General features: G+C 45.5%; 1 protein-coding gene across 8 annotated transcripts in view; it reads left to right on the top strand.

Moving 5' to 3' along the window:
• The first annotated feature begins 2,757 nt into the window (after positions 1-2,757).
• The window catches only part of Sipa1l1 (signal induced proliferation associated 1 like 1), a 284,590-nt gene continuing 265,373 nt past the window's right edge, over positions 2,758-21,974 (top strand). For 4 of the 8 annotated variants that reach the window (XM_040742801.1, XM_040742806.1, XM_040742805.1 and 1 more), the window contains exons 1-2: positions 2,758-2,843; positions 3,354-3,414. The gene's annotated coding sequence lies outside the window, so the exon portion shown is untranslated. Of the gene's footprint in view, positions 2,844-3,174; positions 3,415-3,544; positions 3,746-21,974 lie in introns of those variants that run through there. The other 4 variants (XM_040742803.1, XM_040742800.1, XM_040742807.1 and 1 more) reach the window with 3 other exon arrangements.

Genomic DNA, 21,974 nt, shown 5'->3' with positions numbered 1-21,974 from the left:
CACTGGATTTTGAAATCCAATGCCCTTCACCAGGGCCTCATAAAGAGCACTGAAGAAAGTTAACAGATTTGGCTCATACTGGGGTCAGTTGTTTCAAAGGGCTCTCTGGGATTCATAAAGCAGGTGGCCTTGAGAACAGTATTGTGTTGGTCAGCCATTTTTAAAGGGCAAAACTATATTACATTAATGAACAAGAACTGATTTACAATATCCAGTAATCTGACGAAGGTTTGATCCTTAAAATAGATCCGTGGACTACTGGTGAAGTGAGATGACTTGGTGGGTAAAGGTACCTGCATCAAGCCTGGGGATTTGAGTTCGAGTCCCAGAATCTACAGTGTTGAAGGAGAGAACGGACTCCTACAGGTTGTCCTCAGACCTCCATATGTGCGCTATGGTATACACATTCCCACACATACAAAAGAAAATAAATAAAATGTTTAAAACAAGATGGTTCAGTTCCTGACAAACTGAACTCAATGCCCATCCTGTCCCTCTTCTCTCTTTTTTCTTTTCAAGACAGGGAGGGTTTTTCTGTGTAACAGCCCTGGCTGTCCTGGAACTCACTCTGTAGACCAGTTGGCTGTCCTGTCCTCCCACTCACAGAGATCCGCCTGCCTCTGCCTCCTGAGTGCTGGGATTAAAAGTGAGTGCCACCACTGCCCCTCTCCATCTTTCTTACAGTTGTCTTGGTAGAGGTGTGTTTCATTCAGTGTGCGTTTTACTTGAATTGACATGTTTATTAAACAACAAGGAATTTGTTCTGTGTGTAAAAACCAACCACCTATAATGCATACCCTTTAAAATTACTATTACAGGACTAATAGTTTTGTTGCTTTTGTTGTTGAGAGAAAGGAAACTTCAATATAAAGTTATCAACATGTAGCTAAAACATGGTGAAAATGGCCTACTATAAAATGAAACATTCATTTGCTTTTTTATTGTTCAATGTGAAAGGGAAATGTCTGTCCTCCATTGGAAACTTTTATAGGTCTGAGTGCTACAGAATTTTAAAGCAGTAATAACTTAACATGTGGGCCACCCCTCAATTTTTACAGGTGTAGTGTCAGAGACAGTAAATTTCTCAAGGAGTCTTAATTATTAGTGGCATAGAACCCAAGCTCCGCTTTCCTTGCTCTATATACTACTTTTTAATCATGGTGCCATTTAAGTTTCTAATATAAAAACTTCCAGGCATTTGAGATAGCCCAGCAGGGAGAGGCACTTGTTTTGCAAGACCGGTGACCTGAGTTTGATCCCCAAAATCCACATAAAAATGGAAGGAGAGAACCCACTCCACAAAGTGATTTCTTACTGACACATTCTTGTTCTGTCAGGCACCTCCATCTACTCTCTCTCTCTCTCTCTCTCTCTCTCTCTCTCTCTCTCTCTCACACACACACACACACACACAATCCATTGCCATAGGTGACCTAAAGTCTTAACTGTCTTTATATACTTAGCTTTACTTACTTACTTTATATACTTGGTATATAAAAACCTAAGTCTTTATATGCTTAGGTTTTTTTTCTTTAAATTTCTAGGTGTATGGGATCAGCAGTTCCTCATATTGAAGTTTAGGGCAAAATTCTTTTTTTCATAGTGTTATATATCATGAATTCAACAAAACTTCGTGATTAACTTCTATTAACAGTAGTTTATTAGGCAGTAATACAAAATAATCACAGAAAAGTTTCTCCAATTTAGACCCAGAATGAGATTTCAAACAGTAGCCTTTTGGACTTACTATTTTTATTTTATGCATATGGATATTTTGTCTTGCATGCATGTCTGTGCACCATGTGATATGCCCTGTGTCCTTGGAGGGTGCCAGATCCCCGGAATTGGAGTTACAGAATGGTTGTTGGCCCACCAAGCAGATGTTGGAAATTGAACTTCAGTCCTCTGGAACCACCGAGGCATCTCTCCAGTCCCTCAATATCATTTTGGAATTAGGTATAAAGGCATGGCTTGAGGAGTCATAATTATTATTATCGTTTTTTTTTTTAGTTTTGTTTCCTACCCTCCCCTATGATGAGCAAAGGTTTCTTCTATGAGATGAAGTGAAAAGATAGATTGAATCTATAGAAAAAAATAAGATTTTAGCAGAAATGAGGGCAGAGGTTTAGCAGAGTAAAAACTTGACCGTAGCGTAGAAACTGATATATTAATTCCAGGGACTATTCAGGGTTAGACCAAGTAAAGGTACTGTAGACACACAGGACTGTTAACTTCATTTAAAAAAAAAAAAACAGACATAAAATACCTACTAGGTAAAAAGCCTGCAGAGGCGTTGAGAATACCAACATAAGTGAGCTATGTGCTCAAGGCGCTGTCTCGTGGGGGCGTTGGGATGGGGGAAAGGAAGGCATCTTGCGGGGGCTGGAGATGAGATTTTACACAGGAAGGCTGATGAACTGAGTACATGGTGGAAGTACAGAGATGTACTGGCTTCCACAGTCCCAGAGCCTCTCCAGCTAAAAGCGCCCAGCTCCGAGATGCAGGTCTACAGAAGCTCCAGCCTTCCCTTCCCCCTCTGCTAGGCCCGGGGCAGCGGAGGAGGCAGGTGAAAACTGCACCCGGCTGTAGAGTCGTCATGGCAACCAGAAGTTCCGCGGTCCTCGCTACCCTGCTTCCACTTCCCCGGGCTCGAGTTGGGCTCTACTCTCGCGAGACTTGCTCGAGCGCAGAACCCAGTGGCGGTGATCTCACCCGAGACTGAAGGAGGGAGGAGAGGAGGGAGGGAGGGAAGGGATGGGGCGGGGAGAAGGGCCAGTGCAGCGCCGCCACCGCCGGCAACTTTGTGAGCGAGTTCAGTACGTGCGTGAGCGAGTGAGCGGAAAGTCAGTGCGGCGCCGAGTCCCGGGGGGAGGGTCGGGGGGACGGGTGGGCCTGGGAGGCCGCTCGCAGCGCGCCCATCGCCGCCGCCCCGGGCTCCCTTCCCGCGTCGTCCCTGCGCGGGTCCTCCAGCCCCCGTAGGCAGTTACCTGTCCCCTCCCCCGCGGCCACGCAACTCCCCCCACACCGTGCCCTGCGCGGAGGTCCGCAGCCGGGACGCTCCCTGAGCGCCGTGCGCTCGTTCCCGGGGAGCCGGCGGGCGGGATGGGGGGCTCGGGGACGCGAGCTAGGGCCCGGGTGCCAGCACAATAGTTGGTGCCCAGGGAACTGGTCACTTTGGCCCCGGTGGCGCCCTGAGCGCGGCCGCTGTGGGTCCTCCTCCGAGCGGGGCTAGTGAGCCGCGTTGATACCGCCCCCACGGCCCCGGCGCCTGGCGCTCGGAGCCTCGGATCTCCGCAGAGGAGGCGGCGAGCGAGCGCGCCCCGACCGTCTGCACGCTTTCTCTTTCTCCCTAGGGAGAGCGCGCGGACGACGCGTCCCGGACGCGCGGCAGCACCGGGAAGCCCAGGCCGAGTGGTAAGTGGCCCCGGGGGCAGGGCTGGGAGTGGGGGGCGGGGCGGCAGTCCTGACAGCCCCCTTTTGCAGTCCCTGGCTGGGGATTCGCGGCCCCGGAGCAGGACGCTCGCAGCGGCTGAAAGTTTGATTTCCGATTTGGTGGCGTGCTGGGGATCGCGATCCCGGCGGGGGCGAGTCTGTGCTCCACCGCGCCCAGCGCGCGTGCACGTTCTCACCTCGGGATCCGGATCTGCTCCCCCAGAGGCCCGGAGCCCCGTGTCCCCGCCTGGTGACTGTGCTCACCCTGCGATTCTGGGCTCCCCGGAGTGACCTTTCCCCATCCTGTTATCCGGTGAGCGCGTTGCAGGTGTGCAGGAGGGAGCAAGGCCCCGGTGGGTTAATGGTGAGGAAGGGAGACCTTCGGCTGCGGTCCCGGGGGTGTTAATGTCCTTTTTGGGGTATTTTGGGGGGACTGAGGTCCGGGGATGCTCCAACCTATGTTTCTTGGAGGAAGTAAATCGCCCGAGGGTCAGAGAGGCTTGAGGGTGCTGCATAAAGAACTTTTTCTCCCTTTGCCCTGTCCAACTTCTCTCCTGACCTTAAAGGCAACTTGCCAGGATCGTAAATCGCTCCGTGTCATTTCGACGTGGGCAAGGAGTTGTGTTGGGCAGGTTGAAATTTCATCGGGGCTCACTGTATCCAAAACCCGAGGCACGGGAAATAGCTAGCTTTCAAGGGAGGTGTCGTGCTGGATTGTTGGCATTCCTGTTGGAAGGGGAAGCATTTGGGGACGGGTAGCTAGCTCCTAGACTGCCTTGGGGCTTTATAGATTTGATTTTTCCTGACGGCTAGTTGAGAGGCAGCCTTCACTGAAATTCATACTACCTGGTACACGATTATGTTTCTAAACTCGAGACAGTGATGCGATGCAAATTTCAGAGGGAGGTGTCGACTTTCATCAGGTTCCAGGTCTATCTGGATGAACTGGGGTTGGCGTTTCCTCTATAAAGCGAGCCTTTCATGTTGAAACTCTGACTCAGAGTCTTAAAGCCATTCTTTTTTATACTGGTACTCTGTGGGAGTTAAGTGTCAACTTTCTCCTGTTTTCTCGAATGGAGTATCCTCCAATGCAAAGGTTCTCTGTACAGCCACAATATTAAGTCTTACTGAATTGCTCCTGCAACCTCGTTTAGGGACAGGAATGGTTTTCTGTGTCTTGATTTAACGACTCTCCCATATCCCTTTTCCTTTCCCTGAAAGCTGCAATTAAGCTGCCTTTACCAGGGTGGAAAAAAAGCTGGTAGGATTATGCAGAGCAGTTAAAAGGTTTTAGTAAAGCAGTTTATGGTCACTCATGTGTCCAACTATGAGCTGACAACCTGGTTATTAACTAGAATATCGTTACTAAAGTCTTTTCCCATGAAATAAGTTATCGATACCAAGGCATTATTAACAACAGTGCTTTAAAATGACGTGGGTGATGATTTGAGCATAAATGTTTGGGGCAAAATAAGACATTTGGAGTGCTGACTTCCTTCTTTGTCACTGAAGGTTTTGTTTTTTCTCCACTTCACTAAAGGACTCTTGAATCGACTGTCATTAATTAGATTTCTCTAGTCTACCAAGAGAACGGGTTTAGCAAGTGTCCAGAGACAGTCAGTAGGTGTAGCTGTTAGCTGCTCTTTGAATTGGGAATCATGGCCCTGGGATCCTGAACTTAGATTTGACTGTCAGGCAGTGATAGCTGTGACTCCATGTTAAGGTTCTGTGGAAGACTGATTTGAACTCTTGGTAGTAACTCCTTAGCACGTCACTAAAATGACATCTGAGATTAGTTTAACTCTTCCCTTGACTCAGATTTTCAGTGGTATTTCCTGGCTTTTATATTCATTTCTTGTTTGCTTTGAATTATGTGTGTAGTTGTGGTGTAGTCTCCTCACTTGATTTTTTTAAAGTAACTTTTTAAAGAGCTTCCTAATAACTTTATCAACATGCTATAGATTGAGGATTCTTGGGATTAGCCATTATATATACCCTGGGATCTCAGTTGAGTGAGTTATGGTGCGCCTATGTTGTCTCTTCAGTTGCAGTTTGAATATTTAAACCAATTATTTTAAATGATCTCTTAGAGTGCAGACAGCAGCATGAGTGGAACCAGACTTCCAGATCTTATTCTTGGCTAACTTAGTGGAAGGTTTATGTGGTGAATGACAAGGCTTGGTGCCCCTTGCCTATCTGTATTTCTATCATCAAAGGTCCGGTCATTGCACAAATGGTATGGCTGTCATGAAGATTTTCAGGTTACTTCTTAGATTGGAGCATTTAGGCTCACTAGCCGGATTGGATATTTATCAAGGAAGACAAATAGCACCTCCTACCCCCAGGTGCTTGAACTCTGTCAGAGCAGGCTTCTTTTGCTTTGTTCCACATCAAGAAACTGAATCTCAAAATCAGAAATGTAAAGTTTCCCTCTATTTCCCTGTATTTGCAACCTTTTGAGCCTTGTGAGTAAAATGGTATTTACTGAGTGCCACCATCAGAGAGGTGTTTTCCTTGGATTCTGTGACTCCAGTGGTGAGCATGCTCACTCTGGGCCTCAGGGAACTCTTGGTATTGGGGACCATGGGTACTCCCATATCTTATGGTGTGAAGATACCCCCATGTCCAAAGTTTTGCATATAAGGCAGTTTTGGTTTTTCAACTTATTTAAAAGATTTGAAATATTTGTCTTCAGAGGTGTGGATTTCAAATATCTGCTCTGCTACTTTCTGGCTGGGGTGATCTTAAAAAGCAGCTGAGTCCTTTTCCAAGCTTTTCCAAGTCTTGGGCGGCAGCTTCAGCTCACAGTGGGGCAACTTTGCTACATTACTTTGTCAGAATGTTCGTATAAAAATACTTTGTAACTAAAGTCTCATTTGCAATTGCTTTTCCTTAGCCTTTGATGAGCAGACTCATGGGTGGCTGAAGGGACTTGGAGTTTAATGCCTTTGGTCCAGCTTTCCCAGTTTGCAAGTGAGGAGCTCCAAGTGCAGGGAGTTGACATGATTTGTAGGTTATAAAACTAGATATAGCTGGATTCAGGGTAAGTGGCCTTCCTGGTTTAAACATGTTCCTCTCTTTCACCTCCAGTGTTAAAGTTTGTTTACTCTCCTTTCTCATACTTAAGTACTCAATGATTATTGCATAATTAAAGTAAGAGAGAAGCAAAACTGAAGGAAGTAATAGCTACATTATGGTTGGAAAATGCAAAGCTGTCCTGTTTGTTGGTACCTAAGCTTTGGAGGTACTCAGATAGCTTAGTTATGGAAAAAGGAATCCTAAGTTTTGCACGGTAGAACATGGAGGCATTATTATTATTATTATTATTCCAAAGATCTCTTCATCACCTCAGTGTTCTGGTGCTCTTTAGAAAATTCAGACATTGCTGGAATTAAAGGCCTTCACCACTGCTGGCTGGCCAAAGTCTGACTTTTCTAAAGAGCACTATGGCTAGGTGGTGGTGGCGGCGGGGTGGCACCGGTCTTTAATTCCAGCACTGGGGAAGGGAGGGTGTGGGTGGTAGAGGCAGATGGATCTCTGTGAGTTCAAGGCTATCCTAGTCTACAGTGGTAGTACTAGGGCTGTTGCACAGAGAAACCTTGTCTTGAAAAACCAGAAAAGAAAAAGAAAGAGTCAGACTTTTTCATTGTCCATCTTTTCCTTCCCTTAAGCTAATTTGCAAAAGAAAGGAGTTGTATTTGCCTTGTTTCTGTAACATTGGCAACTTAGTTTGCCAGGCCGCTGTCTGTGTGGCAGGGTTACACAGGGTGTGTGTTGGGGTGAAGAGCAGTCAGGTGGAGGATTGCAGATACAGCAGGTTCTGGTTGTAAGAGGCCTCTCTGGGAAACCCAGCGGGTTTGTGTAGGACCGGCCTGCTTCCCCTGGTGTGATCTGAATCTAGAGAGAAGAAACACCCCTGCTTGCTGAAGACGGAAGTTTTGGAGAGGGGCTGCCTGCTCTGGGGTGGAAGGGGAAAGCAGAATGTTATTGCAGGATTCACAGAGGCTGTATGCTAGATCTCTTAAGAGTGGCACCTCAGCCCAGGTTGATAACTTCTGCTTTTTTGCACATTGGAAGTTGGCCTCATGGTATTTTTGCTTTCAGTTTTATGCCTCGATGATAAAAAACATAACTACTTATGTGGTACTTTGTTTTTCAGATATACATTTAAGTTGATTATTCTGAACTGATAGCTCATTTTTTGGGGATGCATTTTTGATGAGTTCTGGTATGTGAGCCGTGGGAAGGTGGGAACAGTTCCCCTGGCTCCAGCTCTCTTGAACACAGGTCATTTGAGCAAGGGACTGAATGACACAGTTTAATCTACTTTGCAACTAGACCGTAACAGAAAGCATCTGAGTGCATCTTTTGAGGGAGAGAAAACTTGACCTTCTCATTGCATCCTTATCCATCTTTTCCATTTCCTCTGTCCGGATGGAATAAGAGATTTTCTTTTGGGACAGGGTCTCACTGTGTCACCCTGGCTGGCCTGAAGTACCATGTAGATCAGGCTGCCCTTGGACTCAAAGAGATCTGCCTTCCTCTGCTTCCTGAGTATGGGAATGAATGTGTTTTCTTAAAGATCTAGTGAGATGATCTCAAAATGGCGTGGAGGGGTGTGAGGGTTTTGGTGGTGGTCCGAGGGAGGGCACATCTGTTGTGTCTGGAGGTCTGAGAGGAGAGCTTCCAGCTGATGGGATCTAATTGGTTACTTGTGCTGCACTTCTCTCTCTAATTAGATTTGTACGATTCCTAACTTTAAGTTGTGGGAAACAGGCAATTACATAATGTTAGGTGGAGACTAAGCGACTAAGCTTTTTGCAGAATGCTGGCTTGGAGATGGAGAGTTGCTGGTTTTTTTTTTTTTTTTTTTACAGAGAGGTCACTCAGACACTGCTGTGGCTCTAAAGACATCCAGCCACAGTTTCCTGGGTTTCCTTCTTATTTCCTCCATCTGAGTCCTTTACTGAACTGTGGACAGGTGTGGCCATTGATTGTTTTCTGAGGTTCATTCAGAACCTTGCTTTCTTTTATAATGAGTTCTGACCTCAGAAGGTAGCTCTTGAGAAATTAAAAAGCAGAGGGCTGTGTGCCAGCTGCTCAGTTCCTGCCGTCTGGAATTCTACCATCATCTGGGAGTTCTCTCTCTCTCTCTCTCTCTCTCTCTCTCTCTCTCTCTCTCTCTCTCTCTCTCTCTCTCTCCTCCTCCCTCCCTCCCTCCCTCCCTCCCTCCCACATCCATGTCCATCTCATCCAGTGAAGGAGATTGAACTTAGGCAGGTGCTCTACCACTGATGGACACCCACAGCCCTGATTAGTGGCCTCCTGTATTGCCTTTCTTTGATTAATGCTTTCATATTATAAATGGTAGGATTTCACCCTAGTGTTTTCTAAGCCCCTTGCATTTCCTTTCATGCATGCAGAGAAGCAGTTGGTACTGAGCTATCACCAGGGAAGAAGGTCCCGTAAGAGGATGCTCAAGGTTTTGCTCTGTTTCACTGCTTGTGTCACCTGTGTGTGCTGACAAGGACTAAACAGAAAGTCAGCATCTTCTCATGTACTCACAAAAAGCAAGTTGTGGGCTCAGTGACAAAGAGGACTTGCTTAGCATTTGTGAGGTCCTGGAGTCGGTCCCCAGCACTCCTCCTTGCCCTCCCTACAAAGCAGGCAGCCCAGTGGTGACTCCTGAACTGTATGCTACAATACTGCTTGTCACCCAAAGACTTTGAAAGAAATACCTGTCTGCTCTTGAAATGAGGGTCAGTGTGGAGCTGAGCAAGTTTCCCAAGCTTCACAAAGGACTTCACAAGATTTCACCAGTTTGCCTACTAGATTCTAACTTTCTAAGTAGCCAGTGTGTGTGTGTGTATGTGTGTATGTGTGTGTGTGTGTGAGAGAGGGGGGGCTTGTTAACAGTTCAGGGATGGAGTCTAACCTTGCTTTGGTGGCATTGTCTGGAGGCTGTTTTCAATATAATATAGCCTGAAGCAGCTTGGGTGTGTTGGGGGGGTCGGCAATAAGGAATGCTGTGGCTGGTGTATCACAGCAAGGTCCAGGCACGAGCTGGGTGGGTGTTGGAAGATGTTGGTAGGTGATTATGTCTTGCTTTTTTCCAGAGTGACTTTATATGCTTTTCAGATCTGTGTTTGACAACCAGGTGAATAAATGTAGCAGTATAGCTCTCTGGGGTCATTGAAATTTCATTTTAGATAGATGAAAAGGAGAGTCATCCCCATCCCCCTCCGAGTTTTGTTTATTGAAAAAGGTAGTTTGGAAGAAATCTAGAACCAGCAGCTGCCTAAAGGTGTGGGTCAGGCAATTTTGCAGTGTGGCTGGGACTTGTCAGTTCAGTTTGGTAATTGTATGGTCCACTAAAACAATACGGTAAAAAGGTAAAAACATGTGCATAGTTCAGTGGTGTTAAGCTCATTCACGCTTTTGTGAAATAGAGCTCAGGAATTGCAACTCTGCATCAGACAGATCCCGTTCCTTCACAGCCCCTGGCAACTGCCCTCTTTCTGTCTTTCAGTTCGACTACCTGGTGCGTTTCTTGTAAGTGAAGTTGCATGGTGTTTGTCCTTTAGGTGACTGGCTTATTTCACTAGGCACAATGTCCTCAAGGATGAATGACAGTGTGCATTATATGTGAGAACTGTCTTCCTTTTCGGCTGGTTGTGTAGGCTGTGTTGTTTACCTGTTGATTGTCCTGAGACTTTTTTTTTCCTTCTTCAAGACAGGGTTTCTCTGTGTGACTTTGTCTGTTCTGGAACTCACTTTGTAGACTAGACTGACCCCTAACTCAAGAGATCCACCTGCCTCTGTCTACCTAGTGCTGGGATTAAAGCCTGTGCCATCACCGCATGGCTATTATTATTTTTTTTTAAAGATCCCTCCATCTTGATGTTCTTTAGAAAAGTCAAAGTTCCTTGTTGTCCATGTTTTCCTTCCCTTAAGTTCATTTAAAGAAAGAAGCGAAGTGATTTAAATGACAAGATGTGAGTGAGGCTATCCATTTGCAAGCAGTGTGCAAGAGCTGTGTTTCCAGCATTTCCTGACTTTAGAGAACATGCAGAGTCCAGTGTCTTGAGGAAGCTTCAGGAAAGACCTTGAATTGGTCTTGAAGATTGGATATTAACTTGGGGTATTTTGTGTGTGCGAAGGCATGAGACTGTATAGAGTCCAGATTGTTCTTTTGGTGTCATCCTTTTGTGTTTCTAGTTTTTATCCTTTGGGATGGGTCTCTCACTAGGCTGGTGCTCTGGAGTGGGTGAGGCAGGCTGGCTAGCAAGCCCTAGGGAGTCTGCCTGTGTGTACCACCCTCCCTCTCACACTTGGCTCTTCCGGGGGTTCTGGGGATGGCCCTCAGGTCCTTGACCTTTGCTGACTGAGCGGTCACCTTAGCCTCCCAGTAGGCAGTCATTCTCAACACCTCTTGATAACTCTTCCCATAGCCTTCCCATAGTCTTTAATGAAGTCTGTAGAAGTTAACTGTAATTTTTTAACATGTATTTTATATGTGTGTCTGCCTGCATGTATGTAGGTATGTGCACCATGTGCATAACTGGTGCCCACTGAGGCCAGAAGAGGGTATTGGATCCCCTGGGGCTGGAGTTACAGTCCCAACTGTGAGCTGTTGTGTGAGTATCAGGAACTGAACCCAGGTCCTCTGGAAGAGCAGTTAGTGCTCTTATCCAGCCCTTGAGTATTTACTCAGCAAAAGCTACCGGTTTTATTCTGACACAAAACAGTTGAAGCTGTTTATTATGAAAATTGTCCTTATTAAATGTTCTTTATGTGGAAGAAAAAAGAGACAGTTTTATTTCCTGGTTTCCAAGGAGATAGGCTTTGACAAATTTTATTTTATCAAGTGCTTTTCTAATTAAGAAAACTCAGGGAAACTGCCTGTAATGTATCTTGGCTACAGTTTCCCTGAGGACCCAGGGGCTCTCAAGTCTTGGTTTCTCCCACATCCAGTCTATTCCAAGAGAACCCAGAAACCTCCCTGGTTCTGCATAGTCCTGGGTTTAGTTGTTAGCTGTTGGAAGGGTCATAACCTTCTAGATCCTAGTCTTTTGTTTGTTCATTTAGCAAGTGTGAGTTCCTTTTCCTTTAGTGCCTACTGTTAATATTGTAGGAGTTAATTGTTGCATTAATGAGATTTAAGTGGTTAATACTGGAAACAACTTTGAAAGCTCTGAAGAAAGAGGTGTAGGTTTTTTTTTAACTCTTAAGACATTTTAGCAAGAAAATTCTGTAATGGTTAGTACTTTAAGCATTCGTGTCATTCTGATCCAAAAAGAATCATGATTTAGACTTGGCTGTGGATGGTTTCTTTCCAGGTCATTTTGGTGATGACACTCCTGAGTCGTTCAGCCTTTTTCCTGTTACTAGTGTCACCCAAGAGACTCCCTCTTACACGTGTGATTGGGAGGGTCTAGCGTGAGAACTCTTTCTCCTTGGTGCTCTGGCCTAAGTCTTTGAGAATACTGGTTACTTGTGCATGGTGCTCTTGAAGCATGGTCACCAGATGCAGATACACAGGTCTCAGTACCACTGCTGTCAGTCAATGTGGCTTTTGCTCATGCTGCCAGACATTCTGTGTTCAGGTTACCCAGTGCAGTAGTTCTCAACCCATGGGTCATGACTCCTTTAAGGAGCCTCTATCTTTAAAAATATCTGTTATGATTTATAACAGTAGCAAAATTACCATTATGAAGTAGCAGCAAAAATAATTTTATGGTTGGGGTCATCATAATATGAGGGACTATATATATTAAAGGGTTGTAGCATTAGGAAGGTTGAAAACCACTGGCCTGGTGGGAGATTTTATGTCTTTGTAAAGTTAGCATTTCCATTTTAATTTGTGGTTGGGAATCTAACGTAGTATTGATTATATATTAAGCAAATCAGTTATACTAAAAAGAATGTAAGGGTATCATCCCATGAGGGAGGCTGTCTGTTGGCTGTTGTAAATTTGGTCTCATTGTTGCCAGAGAACACTGGAGATCTGTTCCAGCCTTGGCTCTGCTGCATGTTGCATGTGATTCTGGCTGCTCTTCATGTACTTGTGGGCAGCCCTCTTTGAGTGCTTTGTAGAGTAAGGTACCCTTTCTGTCAGAGGGCGCCAGCAGGCATCTCTGGATGAGACACCCTGAGAGGGTTTCTGTACAAAGTTGTGTTTTGATTTTTTAAAATTTAAATTGTATATGTATGGATGGGTGTTTAGTAAACATTGATGTCTGTGCACCATATGTGTGCAGTGCCCGTGGGTACCAGTAGAGGGTGTCAGATTCCCTAGGACAGATGGTTGTGAGCTGCCATGTGTGTGCTGGGAATTGAACCTGGGTCCTCTGGAAGACCCAGTGCTCTTAATCGCTGAGACATCTCTCCAGCCCCTAAAGCTGTGTTTTAAAGGCCAGCTTCTCTGAACAGTGCTTCATAGAACCAGGAGGGTGTGGGTGGTGAAGAGGAATATGATAGCAGAAGTGGGGTGATGAGAAAAGGCTGGGCTCTGGGTGTGTCCGTGGGGCTGACCTCATTTACTGGGGAGATGGTGTGCACTGCAAGTGTGCAGTCAGGGGTGACACTGTTTTTGCCAGAGCAGCTGGTGTAATAGAGGAGCCATGGACCAAAGTGGCGGTGACTAGAGGAGCAGGTTTGGGTGGGGAGTTCAAGTTCGGTGTTGATTTGTACATGCTGAGTGTGAGATGTATGTTGACATCAAACAGTACGTCAGTGCTCATGAACTTGGGTTTCCTTATCTGTGAAATGGGGAAGTATCTCATCTTCTCAGAATTCTGGAGGTTAAATGAAGGCAGAAAAGGCTGTGACAGACTTTGGGATGTCTGGAACTACTTAGTTCATGAACTAGCATGTTCTGGGGCTGGCTTGTGAGAGGGTCTCTAGGATCCATCCTTGAGTCCTAGACAGCTTCCTGGGGAACTTGGTATTTTAGTTCTCTAGGGAGGCTACTAGTGTGTGTGCAGACCTACCTCTTAAGAAACATGACTTTGACCAAGGCAACTTTATTGAAATGTAGATACCATATTGGGAAAACATATAATTTCCCAGCTAGTTTATTATTTTAGGCCTTTATTAGCCAGGTAAGTTAATAGTTGATGATCTAACAGGGCAGATTCATTGGAAATGCTCCATGTTTCTCAGTTCAGAATGCCTCATTATACTTCTAGTTAGTGGGGGTTATTTTTTTTTTGATGACATGTAAAAATGTATTTGGACCTATTGGTTTAAAATTTAAGGTCAAATAAAGATGCTGAAAGTACCAGTCCTATATTTTGATAAATAGCATTTTGAATTTATTATACGTGTTTCCTTAGAGGTAGCTGTAAAGATGAAATGTGTTTCCTTACATGACATTTTCCTTTGGGGCAGGAGAGGTGGCTGAGAAGTTAACAGTTTAGCAGAGGACTGCGTTGAGTTCCTAGTACCCACTTGGCAGCTCCCAACTACTCTTAATTCTAGTTCTGGGGATCAGATGAGCTCTTCTAACGTCTGTGAGTCCCAGCACACATGGACTATGCATAGTAACACTCAAGCACACATGCATACCTAGGATAAACATCTAAAAATAATCGATACTTTCCCAATAGTTGCCTGTGGGTCATGGTTTGGTTCTTTGGGGCAGTTTTGGACAGAGACCGGTGCTCTTAATAGGTTGTGTGCATTCAGGGTGGTATGACCAATGACTATAGTGATGTTCTTTGTTGTCTTCAGAGTTGGAACATCAGTCATGCTGGACTTGTACACACTCTTGGGATCTGTCTGTGTCTCCTCCTGAGTGGTTAAGGCCACTGGTTTGTGCCAGCAAGGTTCTATTGGGCATTACTGTGTGTGCCCATTACAGGTCCTGCGATGTAGAGAGAGATGAAAGGTATGTTGGAGGGCCTGGTTATAAAGTGTGAACTATTGAAGAACCATTGTTGGAGCACTAAGCATTCTGGGTGTTGAGTGGGAAGAGTGATGGCTGTAACCACGACAGACAGTATAGAACGGTGAGAACCATTTTTGGTAGGTGTCTTGAAGGCAGAAATTATTTTGGGTACTCCCTGGAGTCAAGCAAGAAAACTTTTCATTTTGTTAGGCTTTTGGTCAGGTCTTGAAATTAATTTCTAAAAATGATTTCATTAGTTTTTATTTTATGTGCATTGGTGCTTTGCCTGCATGTATGTTTGTATGAGGGTGTCAGATCCCTTGGAATTGGAGTTACAGACAGTTGTGAGCTGTCATAGCAGTGTTGGGAATTGAACCCAGGTCCTCTGGAAGAGCAGCCAGTGCTCTTAACTGCTGAACCATCTCTCTAGCCCCTACATCCTCAACTTTATAACATGGTTCCATCCATCTGTTTAGTAATTGTTGATGTGCATAATCCGTTTTTCCTGGAGTTGGCTTACTGTACATTACTTTGTTTCAGCTTCCAAGAACAAAAAGGTGTACAGTGTAATATTACACAATTACTGAAAAACCGCAAAACTTTCTGTTTATGAGACTAATGTTCTACCTACTGCACTAATGAGGCACCTTCTCTCTGTTTATGAAGCGTTTAGTAAAGGATTTAGAGCAATTGTAAGAATCCTTACAAAGGGATATTTAAATCACCATCTTTTCCATGATTGTTTTCCCTCTTAGAAGGAGCTGACTTAGTCTTCCTGAAATTTCCTTTTAGGTTTGCTGATCACCTGACAGTTGTTCCCGTAGCTCCTGTGTGGTAGCTTCTGCTGGTGAGATGCTGGCTAAATGTCTGAAGTTACAGTGCTTATCCAGGCATTCCTCAGGGGTTTTCTTACAGCTTTTTTACATCATCACTTACTGTCCTGTTTTCCCATGTAAACTGCCCAAGTCAGCATTTTTTGGTGTATTTGTAGAGATGTGTGACCATCTCTTCCCATAAGCAGAACTTTTTTCATTACCTTATCTAAGCCTCCAAACCCATTTGCAGTCCCTCCCCATCTCCCCATCTCTTCCCCCACACACGCCGCCACTGCTTTCTCTCTTTATAGACTTGTATAGTCTGTGTGCTTCATGTAAATAAAGCATGTAGTGTGCTCTATGTGGTGACTGGCATCTGCCTCCCAGCTCCATCAAAGCACTTATTATTGTTTTGGTTGTTTTCAAGACAAAGTCTCACTATGTAGCTCTGGCTGTCCTGTAACTTACTCTGTAGACCAGGCTAGCCTCAGATTCACAGAGATCTGCCTGCCTCTGCCTCCCAAGGGCTGGTATCAAAAGCACGTGTCACCACATCTCACTAAAGCACATTTTACATCTTGTGAACACTTTCACTTTTGGTAGTATTTTAACAGAGTCAGAAGTACAACATCCCTGTGCTGATGCAGACACTGCAGCCTGTGCTGCGACCAGAGAAATGATCAAAGCTCTCAGGTCCTACATATGTGGGAGAGAGGGAGCCTTGGGGCTTTTAAAACAAAGTAGGTCCTGTCTGGGCCCAAGCCCCACACGTGCTCCCTACACCCTGACTGCGGATCCTCGCCTGAGTTACTGCCTTGTTTCCACTTTGAGCTTTTCAGCTCCTCTCATTGTCACTGAGCCCCCTTCCTTCACCGTGTCTGATATGTGACCACGTCTGCTGTGGTCCCTCTGAGAGTGGGTTCCCATTTGTAAGGTTTCTCTGTTTTACTGCCACTGTCTCAGAGTCAACCCTTCACTTCTATGTCTCAGTGGCTGGGCAGTCTCCGTCACACCGCACGTGCTGCCCTGATTAACGTCACACCGCACGTGCTGCCCTGCAGCTCAAGTGTCTAGCACGCCGTGTGCAGCAAGCCCACACTCCTGCTTCTGTGACTCGCTTGGTGCCTCTTTTCTTTCCTGTTTATGTGATCGCTGTTGTTGTCTTCTGCCAGACTGTCTCTCGCTTATATGCTGGGCTCTCTTCTGCCTACCTACTAACCGCTCTGGTTCCTTTGAACCTTTGTCTGTTCTCAGTTTTAGTTGTATTTTCAGCTTTACCCTTCTTTAGTGTAAAAAGCATACACAGGTCACTGGCAGCCTTCTTTTTGCCCTGTAACCAGGCTGGCCTCAAACTCCTCCTCGTCTCTCCACTGCCTGTGGGATGCTGGGATGATAGGTGTGTCCCAGCACTCCCAACTTGAACTCTAGTTTCTCATCCTTTAAGAGCCACCTCTTCAGTGGGAGCTTCTTGGATACTGTAGCTCGTCTTGGTTCTCCCCCCTCTCAAGTTTACTTTGTTCTGCTGTATGTGCACTTCCCCAGCATGTACTAAGCACAGAGTTCCCATGCTACAACGTCATGAGGGTAACGTGTGTTTGCACATCTGAAAGGCCCGTTGCAGCAGAGCTGTCTGCAGATATGCTTGGCGCTCATGCCTGAGAAGCCATCCTGGACAGGGTCATTGTCAGAGACATGCAGACTCCACAGGAAGGGTCAGTTGGGTGAGTGGGTCTCAGGCCCCGTGCAGTGTCAGAATCGCCTGGGAGGTATTGTCAGTACACAGAGCCTCCGTTTCCACGTTAGACATCCACATTGAATGAAGCATCTGGGAAGTCACTTGGAAACTTCCCAGTCGGAAGATACTCTTTATCCTGAAAGCCCACGAGGCGTCTCGTGACTTGCTGAATTTGCACTTGTGTTGTAAGACCAGATAAATAAAGTTTTTGGTTTTGTCGGCTTAAGACATAGAGCCTAGAGGGAGATGCAGGTGGCAAGAAAAACCCTCTGATTTCTTTCCAGATACACCTTCTTAGAGGATCGGGACCCTCCTCATTTTGCTAGTTTCTTTATTCACACAAGAACTATTAGTCTGCTGTTTACTGACTTTGCTCCTTGGAGGAATTGTTATATGTGTGTTGTTTTATCATTTTATCCAATTCTTATTCTTTTTTTTTTTTTTTTGCCCGAAAAGGAGCCACCTAGTGTTCAGTTGTTTCATGGCAAGAGCCTGTTGCTTCCTAGTCATATGATTAACATTGGCGGTGATTATTGAGTATCCATTTTATATCACACAATTCTTAATCTTCCTAACAGGTCTGCAAGATAGATATTAGCACTGTGAATGGGGACCATTGCTACTGAATTCATGTGACAGGGTTCCTTCCTGTGTCAACATGCACTGCAAGGGCTGTGTTTCAGTGGCACAGCCATCTCTTGGGGGTATAGTTGTCTCAGTGTGTTGGTTGTGTGACTCCATCTACTTATAATAGGGTACATATGACCACCCAGTCAGTTAAGCTAGTAATTTGTTTTAAACACTAGTTCATGCCGATGAAACATTCTCCACCCATTTCTCCAGTGAAAGGCTGGCCTCCTAGTATAAGCTTTAAATTAGGAATGCAGTTCATAATTAGTTCATGTTGCCCCATATTGTTTTTTTTAAAATCATTGCTGATGACCAGGAGATCTCAGAGTTCTCATATGAGTCACTGTTTGGTGTGTCCTGACTCCCAACTTGTGGGACTGTGTGAGTGTGACCTCCACAGTTAGTGTCTTTCACCAGACTCCACCAACAGGTTTGTACTATGGTGGATACAGTGACCTCTTAGGAGATGAGCAGCCTGAACGTGGGAAGGCTAGGCTACTAACCTGGCTTCCAGACATCCATTTCCTTCTGTTGCTGGCTTCAGTAAGATACCTCAGGCGTTAGGTAGAGGGTGAAGAGAGCGAGTACCTCAGACTTCTAGAGAAAGGTCTATCTAAGTTCAGTATTGAATTTCCTCCCTTTAGGGGAGTCAGGGCCAGAGTCACTGAATGCCTTCTCTTGTCCAGCTAAGTTCACAGAGGTCGGAGAGCAGCCTCACAGTGGGCTTCTACGTGCTGCAAAAGCCCACAGCATCGGTTGCAGTTTCTAGTATGAGCAGCGAGGTAGAATGTAAATATTTATAATTGTGGTGAAGCAAGTTTAAATCTTAGCAGAACTTGTAATAAGGATGGTTTTTTTTTCCTCCTAGAAAACTTTCTCTTCTCAGCCCAGGTGACCCAGGAAACTTGAGGCATCTATTTTTTGCGATGAAATACTTGCTTTCTCATCAAGCTTTTTGGTTCCTGATGTGGCCACTGTCTGTCATCCATCATTGACTTTCACCTTTTATCTTAAAATTACCATGTTAACATCAACTTAGCATCTGCTTTGTTTGGAAATGAATGTCTTTTAAGAGCCTGGGGCATGATAGAAACATACAGAAGTAAGAAGTATACGGTGAGTTAATGGAAGTGAAAAAATCGGAAATACAAAGCCAGGTGTGAACACAGTCCTGGATTCTAGGAAATGTGAATTTGGTTGACAGTGCAGAACTGAAACCATTAGCTCAGGCTGGGGTGTGTGAGGGCACTAGCTCAGGCTGGGGTGTGTGAGGAGGGCACTAGCTCAGGCTGGGGTGTGTGAGGAGGGCACTAGCTCAGGCTGGGGTGTGTGAGGAGGACACTAGCTCAGGCTGGGGTGTGTGAGGAGGGCACTAGCTCAGGCTGGGGTGTGTGAGGAGGGCACTAGCTCAGGCTGGGGTGTGTGAGGAGGACACTAGCTCAGGCTGGGGTGTGTGAGGAGGGCACTAGCTCAGGCTGGGGTGTGTGAGGACACTAGCTCAGGCTGGGGTGTGTGAGGACACTAGCTCAGGCTGGGGTGTGTGAGGAGGGCACTAGCTCAGGCTGGGGTGTGTGAGGAGGAAAAAGCAGTGCCTTTTCCATCCTATTCATTTCTGCTGAGACACAGGTCCCAGCTGCTTTCAGAGTACAGCGTGCCCTCCGGTCTGAGACTTTCATGTTAAGTCAGTCCTGGAAACTTTTGTGCTTTGGACTGTTAGATAAGGCTTTTTGGTGGTTTAATAATGAGTCTGGGCTGGTGTTATTTTATTCCTTTGTTTGCTTTAATATTTAGTGCTATTTAGTCTTAGGGCAAAGATTAATTTTGGAGGATATGGTTAAACTTTGGTGTCTGAACAGGGTGGTGATGTGCCTTCTGAACGCCAGAGAGCCGTGCTGTGACTTAATGAATTCAATTCCTGGTGCTCCATTTTGTAGAAAGGTATTTGCAGTCATGCTCTTGGTTCACTAAGAATGGAGCAGTGGATTCCCTGAGTGTTGAGGGTAAGACTTTTGCCGTTGGCTGCTTACTGTTGAGAGCAGCCTTTGGGATCTTTCACCCTTTCAAATGCTACTTAAGTCTAGTGGCCCAAGTCCATTAAGGACAGACCTCACTGTCAGTCTAGTCAGACATTACCTGGATTTTTATTGTTTGCTCAACACATACTCAGCTGTTTTGTGGCAGATGTGGGCTGTGTGTGAGACCTGTACTGACTGCTGTGTCTTCAAGGTGCTTGTAACTAGTGAGCCCTGGAAGAAGGAACTCATTTGAGTGCTCTGTCTCCTTGCTTTCTCTTGTCATGGAAATGGTACAAAGACCCATGGGAAGTTTGGAAACTACATAAAGTATGAAGAAGTACCATACAAGGCCCAGCATTCCATTACCATGCTTATTGACTTTTAAAAAAATGGCTTCCTAACCAGGCCGTGGTGGTGGTGGTGGTGGCGGTGGTGGTGGTGGTGGTGGTGGTGGCGGCGGCGGTGGTGGTGGTGGTGGTGGTGGTGGTGGTGGTGGCGGCGGCGGTGGTGGTGGCCTTTAATCCCAGCACTCAGGAGGCAGAGGGAGTTCAAGGCCAGCCTGGTGTTTAAAGTAAGTTCCAGGACAGCCAAGGCTATAGAGAAAACCTGTTTTGAAAAACTGAAGGAAAAAAGGTTTCCAAGCAGGCAAATCCAGTAAAAAGGGAGCCTTGAGGAGCTGTTTGGTGGGGGAAGGGGAAGGGGAAGCGGAAGGCGAAGGGGAAGGGAAACGGTGTCTGGGAAAACTGGGGTTTTGTTGGGGTGGCTGTTAGGTGACTACCCCAGAGTTCTGTAGAAGACAGACATCAGGGAGCAAACACAGACCGAGCAGGGCTAACCATGGGTTTCCCTGTGAGGTGTTTCTTAGTTATAAGTGCGTCCTAAAATTTTGTGAGATGGTTTCTGGCATTCCAGAAGCTTTTCTCAAGCACTCATTTTACTTGGCCTCTGCTGGAGAAGTAAAACAGAGTCATCTATCTTTTGAGAACAGAATGTGAGACATTTTAACAATTGTAGTCCGTCCATATTTATGGTTGGGGGAGTTTAAGTTTGGGGAGGCCAGCTAAGAAACATTTTTTAAAAATGAAATGTGCGTGCGTGTGTGGGTGCGCACACACACACACCCTCCCAGTCTGTTATAAACTAGCATTCTCCACAATATACCTATGAAATCTAGGAATTTTCATTTTATAGTTTAGATTTAGAAGTTTTGCTTGTCTGAGTCACAGTATTCTATGTGGGCAGTGAAATGTAGACGTCTTATAGTCACAGACTGAGTTCCACTGCACCCCTGTGGTTTCCCACGCTGGCAAAGAGGCCAGTGATAACGGATAACTCACAGGTGATGGAAAGCATGGACTGAGCCTGAGGCTCAGTGGTAGGACGGTTGAGCTAGTGGGTGGGGGAGGCAGAAGAGCAGGGGTAGTTGGGACCGTTTGGTTTAGTTTTGGATAGGGCTTGTAACTGGTCAGAGGTTGTGAAGGCAGGATGGGTACTACATGAGAGATATTGGTTTCTCCTTGCATCCTTAATTCTTTATCTGCTTACTCAACAGTTGAAAGCTGGCCTGTGTGCAGGGCATTGTGCCCCAGATTCAAAAGAAAAATCTATGACCATGAAATTAGCCAATTGATAGATAAAATAGATCTGTTTTGAGTGCCAGTGTGGAAGAAATCCAGGCAAGATTCAACAAAGTACATTAAAATTATTCTTTTGTGTTTGTTTCTTTCACTAAGCTTTGAAAGCTAGGCCTGTGCCTTTTGGAACATGGTGTTTTTGGAACCTAGTTTTAAATGCACCCCTGTGCTATGAATAGATTTAAATCTGAAGTAGTTTATGGAGGGTATATTAAAGTATTTTTTGTCTATGGAACCAGCAGCCCTCAAATCTCCTATATATGAAGACCTCTGGTGAGAGGTCCTAGCTTACTGGTAATTCTGGAAATTGGACTGAGAAGTTGGGTTAAAGTGGCCATTTTGTTTTGGGATTCAGTAATGATTGAAGTTGTGTAAGAAATGTTCTGGTGGCCTACGTATTCTGAAAGGCCTACGTATTCGTGAAGCTTGGAAGAAAGATGGTGTGTTTCCAAGACCACCAGATCTATAAAAAGATGCACGGGAAGCCCCAAACAACAAAATTCTAGTTGGATGTATGGGTGCAAATAGTGCTGATAAACAAAAGTAGGGGCGACTTCAAAAGAAGCCGATAAAAACAGGGCCACTGGGAAAGAGGCCAGGTTTAAAGCAGCTATTAACATGCAATTCACTTGCTGTATAAATTAGTCCAGTTGCTTGTAATGTTTTCACACCTATATGCAGCCATCACACAGTTGTAGGAGGCTTCATCACTTGGGGGCAGGGAACAAAACCCAAAAACCCTAGTCCCCTTTAGTTGCCAAGCCCTTCCCTGTCCTTCTACCTCTCAGCCCTAGGCAGACGTTAATGTGTTTTCTGTCTGTA

The sequence above is a fragment of the Mesocricetus auratus genome, unplaced genomic scaffold (genome assembly GCF_017639785.1).
Source record: "Mesocricetus auratus isolate SY011 unplaced genomic scaffold, BCM_Maur_2.0 Super-Scaffold_15014, whole genome shotgun sequence".
Lineage (NCBI taxonomy): Eukaryota > Metazoa > Chordata > Mammalia > Rodentia > Cricetidae > Mesocricetus > Mesocricetus auratus.
Note: the sequence above shows the minus strand (reverse complement) of the source record. Positions and strands in the feature narration are given on the sequence as shown.